Genomic DNA, 12,578 nt, shown 5'->3' on the forward strand with positions numbered 1-12,578 from the left:
CTGCCGCCCAGCTCAATTTGCTCTCTGTAGAGCAGTTCTCAAAGTGTGGTTTCAGGAGATCTGAGAGGTTGCAGTTAATTTCATGAAGACACTGAGGCATGAATTGTCTTTTTTCTTTTCATTATCTCATGACCGTGCAGTGGAGTTTCCCAGAGGCCACAGGACCCATGATGACACTGTCACTCTGAGAGCTAACAGAATGTGTGCTTGCAGAGTCATGCATTTTACAAATTTCTATGTTTTCATTTCTAACTCAGTAAATATCAGTAGGTAAAACCCATAACAACAAAATCTCTCTGGGGTCCTCAATAACTTTTAAGAGGCAAATGGGTCCCAAGACCAGAAATTTTACAAACTGCTGGAATAGAAGAATACAAACAGATATTGGGCATTGGGCTGGCAGAAATAGATGCTACAGGCCGGGCAAAGTGGGTCATGCCTGTAATCCCAGCACTTCAGGAGGCTGACGTGGGTGGATCACCTGAGGTCAGGAGTTTGAGACCAGCCTGGTCAACATGTGGAAACCCCATCTCTACTAAAATACAAAATTAGCTGGGTGTGGTGGGTGTCTGTAATCCCAGCTACTCGGGAGGCTGAGACAGGAGAATCGCTTGAACCCAGGACGTGGACGTTGCAGTGAGCCAAGATCGCACCACTGCACTCCAGCCTGACGACAGAGTAAGACTCCATCTCAAGGCAGGCGGATCACCTGAGGTTAGGAGTTTGAGACCAACCTGACCAACATGGATAAACCCCATCTCTACTAAAAATACAAAATTAGCCGGGTGTGATGGTGCATTCCTGTAATCCCAGCTACTTGGGCTGAGGCAAGAGAATCGCTCGAACCAGAGGTGGAGGTTGCGGTGAGCCGAGATCACACCACTGCACTCCAGCCTGGGCAACAAGAGTGAAACTCCATCTCAAAAAAAAAAAAAAAAANGAAATTTTACAAACTGCTGGAATAGAAGAATACAAACAGATATTGGGCATTGGGCTGGCAGAAATAGATGCTACAGGCCGGGCAAAGTGGGTCATGCCTGTAATCCCAGCACTTCAGGAGGCTGACGTGGGTGGATCACCTGAGGTCAGGAGTTTGAGACCAGCCTGGTCAACATGTGGAAACCCCATCTCTACTAAAAATACAAAAATTAGCTGGGTGTGGTGGGTGTCTGTAATCCCAGCTACTCGGGAGGCTGAGACAGGAGAATCGCTTGAACCCAGGACGTGGACGTTGCAGTGAGCCAAGATCGCACCACTGCACTCCAGCCTGACGACAGAGTAAGACTCCATCTCAAGGCAGGCGGATCACCTGAGGTTAGGAGTTTGAGACCAACCTGACCAACATGGATAAACCCCATCTCTACTAAAATACAAAATTAGCCGGGTGTGATGGTGCATTCCTGTAATCCCAGCTACTTGGGCTGAGGCAAGAGAATCGCTCGAACCAGAGGGGAGGTTGGGGGGAGCCGAGATCCCCCCCCTCCCCCCCACCCTGGGAAAAAAAGGGAAAACCCCACCCAAAAAAAAAAAAAAAAAAAAAAAAGAAAGAAAGAAAGTAGATGCTACAACTGGAAATCTACATGAATTTGTCAGGCCGCCCTCTGCTGCATACTCAAGCCCTCATGAAACCACCTGGGAGACCAGAGTCTGGCTCATAGAAATTTGGGAACAGATGCATTTCTCACCAGTCCTGATCCTAACCACTGCAGCAATGAGTCAGTGCCTGCCCCGGTGCTCAGTGATCCGCTCGCATTTTGTTGCTGAAGCCTCCTCACACCAGTCCCTGTGAGTGTGCTGCACCTGGGTATGCCCTTCCCCTATAGCAACAGGCAGAGATAGGTTCCAGTCCTCGTCTTGCCACTCCCAAATTGTGGGACCCTTTGCAGATTACTCTGAACCTCAGTTCTCTCATCTTTAAAATGGGGCTTGTCAAGGGGTCACAGGAAGCTGTTTGCACAGTTCTAATTCGGAAGTTCCATAAAAGGTCCACCCCAGCCATGCACACGGTAGGTGTGTTGGCAGAGAAGTCCCTGCCGGGGAAGATTCAAGCTTCTGAAACGCTCCGAAATCTCACTCTGCATCTCACCAGCCTTCCATGACTCCCCAGGGCTTGGGACATCTCCTCACTTTGGCATTCAAGGCCTTCCTCATCCTGGCCTCAGCCTACCTTGCAAAAGCACTTTCTAGACAGTTTTGAAATCTGGCTTCTGATGGTCTAATTTTCCCAAGTAGGGGGTCTTCCCCTGAAGAGCAGGCCCATTCTGTCAGCCACACAATCACTTCATCTGGGGAGGGGAGGCCGGAAGCTGGCCCATTAAGCACGCTCTCCCCAATGAGCATTTGTAAACACATGCCTTCTTTATAACATCGGCAAACAGAACATGTTTTCCTACTTAACAGGAAATGCAGCAGAATGGCTGGGTTCCCCAACAGGGGCCCCAGCCGTTTCATACACGTGGCATATGAAGCTAGGACAAGGCCAGTGACCAAGAGGGGTGGCCAAGGCCCTCTGCTTTGCAGGAGAAGTTCCCAGCAGTTTGCACGTGTCCGCGCCCCCCCCCCACCCCCCCAGCACTGGCCAGGAAGGGGCCCTACCTCCTCCCACGGCCCTGTCTTTGTCCCCAGCAGGGCTGCCTGCTTACACTGGAAGGCTGCAGTTCTTTCCCTGGAACTGGAATCAGTCGGGGCTATAGGCAAAGAAATTCACTTCTAACTATGTAAGCCCTTTCACTGTGACAAGACCTTGAATGTCAACCTTGGAAGCCCAAGGGCTATTGTCAGGAGCTCCAGCCAAGCCTCAGATTGACGCAATTGCACCAGAACCCCGAACGGTCTGGGGGGGGGAAATTCCCCTGCTCCTTCTCCCTCGGGGGAGGGGGCCCTCGCAAGGTAGGCGGTGGCTGCAGGCAGCTGAGGCTGCGCCATTCACGGCAGCAGGACCAAGGCCCCACGCGGAGCGGAGACCAGGCGGCCACAGCCGCTGATTGGGCGTCGCGGCCGGGGGCTCAGCCAATCGGCTGTCTGGGAAGCGGGGCCATTCATGAAAGCGCAGCGGAGAGGAAGCGCGGGGGCGGGGAGCCAGGGTTATCGCCGCAGCTCGTCCGCCCCGTCACGGCCGCCGCACCTTCTGCCGGGTCTTGCTGCGGCTCGAGCGGCGCTGGCTCCTCGCAGGGAAGACCCCCGCCAGAGGCTGCGGAAGAGGCCAGGCTTTCTGGAAGCGCCTCCCAGGCAGGGCCTGGCAGCCAAACGCCGCCTGCTTCGGTCAACTGTGACCATGAAGTCATTTTTTTCCCCTGCTGATTGAAATCATCTGTTTTCAGTTCCCTGACAAATTCATTGAGTTCCCTCTGAGGCTGGGGCCCCTCGGCTGCTGAGTCTCAGTGTGTAGCTGCAGCCCAGACCCACACAATTTCATCTTCTTGGATTTACATGGTCTCCGGTTTCCAGAGCCCCAGTGAAAGACGCGTTTGTGTAGGAGATGTGGGGTTGGGTTTAGCAGCCCTGGCCCTGGGGAGAATGCCTCTAAGATGGCTATCTGCTGGGCTCTGGGCCCCAAACGCTGGCCCTCGGGTCTGTAAGTTTCCTGGGGCCCCAGATGACGGCATGGCCAAGAACAGCCCAGAATCCTCCACATCATCTCTCTGAAAAGGGAAATGGCCCAGTGGAATGCTGGCCTCTCCCTGCAGGATGAGCATTCATTTCCTCTTGGGATCTAGCAAGTGGCTTAAAAATACACTCATGCAAAGGGCCCACGTAGAGCTGTACTTGTGGGGAGGGGAGGAGTCTGCTTTTTCCCTTACCTCAGGGAGGTGTGGGGTGGCAGGCTGCTGACGAGGGCCCCGACCCCACCGCCTTGCCTGTGTCCTCCTCTGTAAAATGGGCATAGGAGCACCTAGCCTTTGGTCATGCACGCGCCCAGGAAAGTCACAAATGCGGGGCAGCACAGGGCCTGGCATGTGGCGAGAGCTTAGTCACCAACGTCGGTTTTTGTTGGTGACATAAGCAGTGACATAGAGGTCAAAAGCGATGCTCAATTCCATTTCCGGGTGCGACACAGCCCCGGCAGGGGGTGCTGGGCTCTGGAGCCCTGGGGACCCCTGCTTCTCAAGCCACTGTCACCCCCAGCGACATACCTGAGCCACTGGGAGCATGAGCACCAGGGAACTTTTTCTCAATGGGAAGATTTCTTCACAGCAAGCGTTTCGCAAACCTCTCTGGGGCTGTCAATAACGAGTCCTTGCTTCTTGACTTCCAAGTGTGTTACATAAGCCTAAGAGGTTGGTCGAAACACAGACACGCACACACACACACACACAAATGTGGCTGGAGAGAGTGGATGGGCAGGCTCTGCAGCTGTTCAAACTTTCTCGGCCACCTTCCCAGGCCACGAGGACTCCCTGCTCATGGGCCTGTCGGAACTGTGCTGGGGAATGTGAGGTATGAGATCCGGGAGAGGAGAGCCCGGGAAGCCAGGGCTGCAGGGCAGGCAGAGGGCGGGGCCCCACATGGCTTTTCCCGCAGGCAGGACCTCGGGTTCCACCCCAGCAGCCTCTGTGTTTGGTGGGAGGCAGAGAAGGGTGTCCCTGCCCGTGGGCCCCTCACGTTGGCTCTGCAGCACCCATGCAGGAAGAGGGTGCACACAGAGGGACGGGGACACCAAGGCCTGGGGTTGGACAAAGTTGTCGTCCCCCACAGCTGATCCCTCCACAGGCCACGTGAGCCGGGGAGGTGGGGCTGGGGAGGTGGGGCTGCCCGGCACAAATAGAGGAAGCAGACAGAGGGGCTAGGCGGCCTGCTCTGGGCTGAACCGGCTTCCCTTTTCTTCTGTTGTTTTAAACGGATAGTGCTGGGGTAGAAAGGCCCATGGATCTTCTGCCTCTGCGTTCTGGTTTCCACAATGCAGACAAAACTTAAAAATTCTCAGGAGCTGCTCATTTTAGCGTGGGTGGCAGAGGCTTGGAGAAGCCTGAGGCCACTTCAGACTGGCCACCTCCCTGGACCTTCCCTTCCTGACATACAAAATGGTGACTATAATGGAGGCTCTGCACTCAGCCCCTGGAAACAGGCCAGAAGCGCTTTACTACAGTGCTAATATAGCACGTTTTGCTCACGAGATGGCACTCAGAAGTTGTGGGCATGATTAGAAAGTGTATTGGTCAGAATGCGCTATGCCATGCTATGGCAACAAACAGGCCCCCAGATCTCAATGGCTGCCAGCAGGGTCAGCAAATGGTTTCTGTAAAGGGTGACATGTTGTTGTTGTTGCTGTTGTTGTTGGAGACACAGTCTCACTCTGTTGCCCAGGCTGGAGTGCAATGGCGAGATCTTGGCTCACTGCAACCTCCACCTCCCAGGTTCAAGCAATTCTCTTGCCTCAGTCTCCCAAGTAGCTAGGATTACAGGTGCCAGCCACCATATCCAGCTAATTTTTGTATTTTTAGTAGAGAGGAGGTTTTGCCATGTTGGTGAGGCTGGTCTCCAACTCCTGACCTCGAGTGATTCACCCTCTTCAGCCTCCCAAAGTGCTGAGTTTACAGCTGTGAGCCACCGTGTCCGGCTACTTTTAATATATATTTTAGGCTTTGCAGGCCATTCAGTCCCAGTCTGTCGCAACTCCTCAACCTGCCATTGTAACACAAAAGTGTGGCAGACAGCCTATCAATGAGTGGGCTGCATTCCTATAAAATGATATTGAGAAATTGCCCACAGGCTGGCATTTGCTGACCGCCAGCTTCAGATAACCAAGGTTTGTCTTCCTCTTGTGCCACACATGTAAGGACTGAGGGCCTGCTCCAGACATGCTCCAGGGACCCAGGCTGATGGAGGATCGAGTCCCACCCAGGCCTCCGTCATCATGGAGGCCAGATGCACATGCTGGTTCTTAAAACTTCGGCTCACAAGTGATGAGAAGAAAAATTCTATTTGCTCAGAAATCAGAGACCTGGAAATATTTGTAAACGGTCTTTAGTCTTCAATCATCCAAGCTAGAAGACCTGGTTTCTGGACTCTTCCTTTGCCAACAACTAACTTCGTGTCCCCCCAGCAGGCCTCCTCCCTTCTCTGGCCTATAGATCCCCACCTGCAAAAAGGTGTAGAGCATGATCTCCAGGGTGTTCTGGGCCTGAGAATAGCACCACTATCATGGCCTCTGCTTTTCCTAGTGGGGAACAATGAATTTATTTCCACTGCTCTTCCGTGGAGCAAGGACAGGATGGCATTCAGGCCAGAGCACGACTCAGCCTTTGCGGAGTCTTCCAAATACCCTAAGTTTTGAACCTCCACATTCTTTTTTTTTTGAGATGGAGTCTCGCTCTGTCACCCAGGCTAGAGTGCAGTGGTGTGATCTCAGCTCACTGCACCTCCGCCTCCCAGATTCAAGCGATTCTCCTGCCTCAGCCTCCTAAGTAGCTGGGATTACAGATGTGCCCCACCATGCTCGGATAATTTTTGTATTTTTAGTAAAGATGGGATTTCACCATGTTAGCCGGGCTAGTCTCGAACTCCTGACCTTAGGTGATCCACCCACCTCAGCCTCCCAAAGTGCTGGGATTACAGGTGTGAGCCACCACGCCTAGCCTGAAGCTCCACGTTCAACTGTTACTCTGGGAATGCTGTGTGGGCACAGCTGCTGCCCCTGCCAGCCAGGCAGGACTTTCCAAAGCTGGACCCAGGCTTGGTTCTGGTTGGGGCTGGGTGGAATTCCCAGGAGGGGAGGAGAGAGGGGAAGTTGGTTAATGATGAGGGATAAAGGGGGCGGGAGAAAATGGGCTGATGGTGCAGCTCATCCAGCTGCTTGTCCAGGGCCCCCCAGACCATCAGGAGGGGGATAGCGAGGGAGTTCCAGTGGGCTTGGAGTCCTGTCCTCCTTGCTGTTGGAACTGCTTGGATATTTCATGGCCTCAGGGCTTTTGCAGGGGCTGTGGCTTCCCTGAGGTGTCCACGTGCCCCTCTCCCTCACCTCCTTCAAACCTCAATCAGCTGTCAAGGCCTTCCCCGACCACTCTCTCTAAAACAGCAATCCCTCCCCTCAACTCTGGGGGCTCCCTGTGTCCCCACTGCCTGGGATTGTCCCCCCAGCTGTGATGTCCTTCTAAATGACTTTGGAGTTTTATTCATTCGGACGATGATGTTTCCACTCTCCAGAAGCTGAGCTGCATCAGGACAGGAGCTTTCGCCTATTTTGTTCTCTGCATCACCCCCTGCACCTGGATGAGAGCCTGGTGCATAGTAGGTCCCCTGTGCACGGTTGCCGATTGAATGAATTTATATCGCTGAGACCAGGGAGTCACAAGCTACTTCTGAGTCAGCTGTTAAGGAGGAAATAAAAAACCCCAGGTCCAGCTGTGCCAGCCGTGCCAGCCGTGCCAGCCATGCCAGCCATGCCAGCCGTGCCTGAGAAGCACCGTGGCTGCACAGAGCCTGCTCAGGTATGCAAAGGCTCACACGACAGCGCAAAGCCTCCTTGCAGCTCACCTGGCCATCTGGGACACAGCAACACTCAGGCAGCAGAAGGCACCCCAGCTGATGGCCGAATGCAGTGGCTCATGCCTCTAATCCCAGCACTTTCAGAGGCAGGAGGATCACTTGAGACCAGGAGTTTAAGACCAGCCTGGGCAACATCATGAGACCCCCCCATCTCTATTATTTTTTAAAAATAGAAGGCACCCCAGCTTAGAGGGTGCCTCTTAGAGGGACGTCTAAGAGGTAGTCCTTAGAGGGACTAGGTAGTCCCTTAGAGGGACTACCCCTCCTTAGCCTGCCACGGAGCATCATTTGCAGTTTCGCAAAACCTTCCCTTGTTCTCTGTGCCCTGCGGAAGCGGCCAAACAGCTCCTCAGTGCCCCAAGAGATAGAGTTGTGAAGAAAGCAGCTCATAGTTCCAAATGGAAGAACATGATAAAGCAAGGCCTCTCCATGGGTGAAGAGATTTCTCTTTTACAGTGGAAATTTGGGTGGGGGAGACAGGACTTCTGCTGGATCCAGAGAGGATCGTCCATTAGGAAAAGGACAATCATTGTGAGTGAAAAGTGAAAATTCTGAACTTAGAACCAGAAGGTGGGGAAGTGAAGAAAGTTCTTCCTTATTTTCCCCCAACCCTTGTGGTTTCCACCCCCATCTCAGCACATGCCTTTTGCCCCTGACTTCCCAGGTGTGGGAGTGGACTGAGGGTGTGACATGTGTGGGAGGCTAGAAAGTAGGGAGAATGTGGGTCTGAATCTTTTTTGGAAGAACTGCAGCCAAAAATGCAGCGTTATACAGCAGCCAGCGTGCACTCAGGTGTGGGAGCCAATGCTGACCACACCTTTCCAGAAGGTTCTGTTGGGCCCCTAGTGAACCAGGCGGCACTGGGGCTCCAGTGGAATCTGGGAGGACAGGGGCTGGACAAGCTCTGTTACCCATTTGTTGGGCTCTGAGAGGCTTGGGCCATACCTCTGAGCCCCGTGTGTCACTATAGACATTGAGAGGTAGACTGTCTTCCCTGTTTCTTCCCTAGCCCAAACTCGGCTTTGTGGCTCTTGGAAAGGACAAGGTCTGTCATGTGATGGTCCTGGCCCAGCACAAAGCTCCCGATACAATGGACCATGCTGTGTATCCACGGATGGCAATGAAGGCAGTGCCCTGAAGTCTGGACAAATACACAGCTGATTCCAGGTTATTACCATATGGATTGTGTGGTCTCTGCTGCAGGCTGGCTCGGTTCAGGGTTGGTTGAGTTTCTGCATCCCCTCCACCCCGGCCCAACTACCCCCAACCCTGCATGCTAATGGAGGCGGAATTAGGCAGAATTCTGCATGCCTCCAAGTCAGGCGTTTCCGATGACTCTTCCTGTGGGAGTCAGAGGGCAGGATGAGATGGGGTCAGCTGAGCCCTACCTCTGAAGCCTTGCCTCTAAAAATAGCCCTTTCTTCCTGTGTCCAGGGCTCTGCCACGGGCCCTGCAGGAAAACGTCTGTTTGCAAGGCGGACGGAGCATCTGGAAGCTCCGACCAGCCACGCGCTTATGCTCAGGCCACGGCCAAGTGTCACCGGGGCCCTGGGGGCACCATCTGGCCTTCACTTCCTTGAGGCTCCTGTCCCCTTCACTGAATGAATCCTGCATGCTTGGAGCCTGAGTCACAGCAGATCCAGTGGGTGTGTTGGGATGCAGCAGGTGTGCTGAGGCGAACCTACCAGAACCTTCTCTTCCTGCTGCCCTGGGAGCCTGTGTCTGCCCTAGCCAGCCACAGGGCTGGGTCCAATACCCAGGGATGGCTGTCCCCGGAGCTGCTGCTGTGTCTCCATCACGGAGGCTCGTCCAGCTGCCCGGGCATGAGTCATGGGCCAGCCCTGGGCGCTGCTGCGGATTCAGAAGCTCGAGCCGTTTCCTGCAGATAAGCGACAAGCGCCAGGGAAACCTGGCGGGGGTGGCCGCCCTGTGAGATAGCACTTCCTTCAAAGCCCCCCAAGCGCTAATTAGCCATTCCAAGCATAGTTTCAACAGCATTTAGGGATTTCCTCATCAAAATAAACTTCCTCCCATGTTATCTTCATTTTTGGCATTTGATGGGATCCTTTTTTGTCTTATTTATTTATTTTCTTTCTCTCCAAGATTCAGGGCAGACACACTTAGTCCTGCTGCGGGCGGATGGGCAGGTGAGGACACTGGGACACTGGCAGCAGGCCCACCCACCTCTCATCTGTGGAAAGTGGCAAGTCCCCACCCCATCTCTGCTCTCAGAGCAGCTTCGGAGGGGCTTGGTTCTGTGGCAAGGACCAGGACGGGTGGTCCACAGTGGCCTGCCCCACCTCTTCTTAGCTCCCCAGACCCAGGGGCCAGCTTGCCCTGCAGGCGATTTCAAGCCTCGGGGCTTCCAGGGTCAGCCTTCGCTGGAATGGTTGGGATGCCATCAAGGCAAATTAGTCCTGGGGGCTCCCCTAGCCCTGCGGGCCTCCTGGCATGCTGGGAGTCAGGTGGTGGACTTCCCCTTGGGCTCCAACAGGATTACTGCAGAGGTCAGAGCTTGAGACAACTTGAGCTGGAAAAGCTGCTCATTTGCAACTTCCTCCTGGAAAGAAGCCCCTCGCGGGTGCCTGTGGGTTAAGCCTCCTCAGCCCGGCAGGGCAAAGGCCTGCTTTGTGTACCAAGTCTCCAGGCATCCTGGCTGTTGCTTCCTGCGGCTCTGCACACGCCTTGGAGGGCAAATTTTAGCCACAATAGGTGATTTCCTGAAAGATCTGCTGATGCCTGGAGTTGACAGGCTGCTCCGAGATGGAACTAGATAAGACAACTTTTGTTTGGGGCTGGACAATTTGTCAGGAAATGAGGTAGTGGTTGGTATGGAACTGGTGTCACTGTGGATTATTTTGGGGGAAAGTGTCCCTGGGAGGCCCCCAAGGTGCTCGTGTTCTCAACCCAAGGCTAGCTGCATACAGCCCAAGGTTGCAGTGCTCACAGCCCAGCAAAGAGCTGGGTTGTCAGGAACCTCATTTGGTTTAAAAATGAGGGAAGAAAAGGGCAGATGGAAGGATGGAAGGATCAATGGATTGATGGATGGATGGATGGATGGATGGATGGATGGATGGATGGATGCATGCATGCATGGATGGATGAATGGATGGAAGGAAGAAGAAATGGATGGATGGATGGATGGATGGATGGATGGATGGAAGGAAGAAGAAATGGATGGTTGGATGGATGGAAGGAAAGATGGATGGATGGTGACGGATGGATAGATAGACGGAAGGGTGGAAGGAGCAATGGATGGATGGATGGATGCATGGATGGATGGATGAATGGATGGAAGGAAGAAGAAATGGGTGGATGAGTGGATGGAGGGATGGATGGATGAAGAGACAGATGGATGGTGATGGATGGATAGATAGAAAGAAGGAGGGAAGAAGAGAAAGATGAATGGATGGATGATTGGAAGGAAGGATTAATGGAATTATGGTGAATGGATGAAAGGAAGAAAAGAGGGAAGATGGAAGGCAGAAAGGGAGGGAGGATGAATGGAAGGAAAGAAGAAAGGAGAGATCACATTGGTTTATTGGTTTTGTAGGACATTTCTTATCTTTCTTTTTCCAAGAAAGAAAGAAACACATTAAATAAAAGTCAATTCTATAACCTTCTTGACTGTGGCAGCTCAGCCAGCAGTATGGAGAGCCCATTTCCCAGGCATACCGGATGGGGGGCAGCTTTGCAGATAACGACCCTCTTGTGGCTCTGGGAAGAAGTCCACACACCTGTTCTCTGCCTCCACCACCCAGATGGCCTCCCCCAACCATGGTCCAGCCTCCCAGGCCCCATCTCTGGCCACCACAGGTCTGCCCAACAGAGTGCTGACCAGCCACGTCCGCAAGCCCCATCCCAGGCAGCCTGTCCCCTTGCAACGACCCCAGCCATGACAGTAGTTACAGACACTGCATGTGTGGTGTGCTCCCCATGTACCAGACCCTGAACCCTCACACACAGAGTCTCATTTCCTCCTCTGAGTATCATTGTCCAGATGAGGCCAGCGAGGGCCAGTAAAGCCTTTGTGTGACCAGTGGATGCAGAGCCAGGACTGGAACAGGTCCGTCTGGGTCCAGGGTCTCTGGACTCAGGAGGATGATGCAGAGGTGGAAAAGGAAAGAAGAAGGAAGAAGCAGAGAACTGAGGCAGGAAGTGGAGCCTGCAGCGCTGGGGAGCAGTGAGGGAGAGTGTGGGAGGGAAAACTGCTGTATGGTGAGCAGCTTCGGGGGAAAGGGAACCATTTAAAAGGAGGTTTTGAAGATATTTTCTGCATCATGGTCAATATCACTCCTTCCTCATTACCTAGTAAAATCTACATGAGAAACTGAGGCAGACGTTACTAATTGCCTACCCAAGGTTCCTCTCTCTACCAACAGAACACAGCCACTGTTCAGGGTGGCACTGTGACCATCTAGAACATTCTTTTTCCCAGCCTCCCTTGCAGTAAGGGGTGGCCCTGAGGCTCAGCTTTCGCCAGCAGAATGTAGAAGTAGTGAGGCTTACAGGGAAAGGGTTGGCAGCCCTCATCTAGCACGGCTCCTAATTCCTTCCATGTTTTCCTTCCTGCAAGGAAAGCTGAAGCAATGCCTAGAGCACAGCAGCCATCTTGCAACCATGAGGACTAAAGTCATATGCTAAGGATGGTGGAGTGGAGAGGTAGAAGGAACCTGGGCCAGTGGTGGCATGGTGGAGCTGCCACACCAGCCCTGAACTGCTAGCTGTGGGTAGACAACAGCTACTGTGTTGTCACCACTGGGGTGTGGCTTCCTGCTCCCTGCATCCAGATGTGGCCCCATGTGACATAGCCATCGGTAAAAAAATCAAAGGCACACGTTAAAATTCCTCTCAACAAACCAGGATAAGGCCATTCCAAAGTCACAGATGCCTTGCGGGGGCAGGGGAGGGGGGTCCTTCTCACCAGCAGCTGCCCTGACTGAAGGCTCCACAGGTAAGGCCAGAGGCAGTGATGCCTGCTGGGAATCCGTGGACCAAATCCCTTTGCATGTGTGTGGTTTCGACCTTCCTCTCTGCCCCAGACTTCACTTGCCACTGGACTCAGCAAGAATGCTTCTTTGGTTGGCCTTGGG

The sequence above is a fragment of the Rhinopithecus bieti genome, unplaced genomic scaffold, assembly GCF_001698545.2.
Source record: "Rhinopithecus bieti isolate Rb0 unplaced genomic scaffold, ASM169854v2 scaffold_1014, whole genome shotgun sequence".
Classification (NCBI taxonomy): Eukaryota; Metazoa; Chordata; class Mammalia; order Primates; family Cercopithecidae; genus Rhinopithecus; species Rhinopithecus bieti.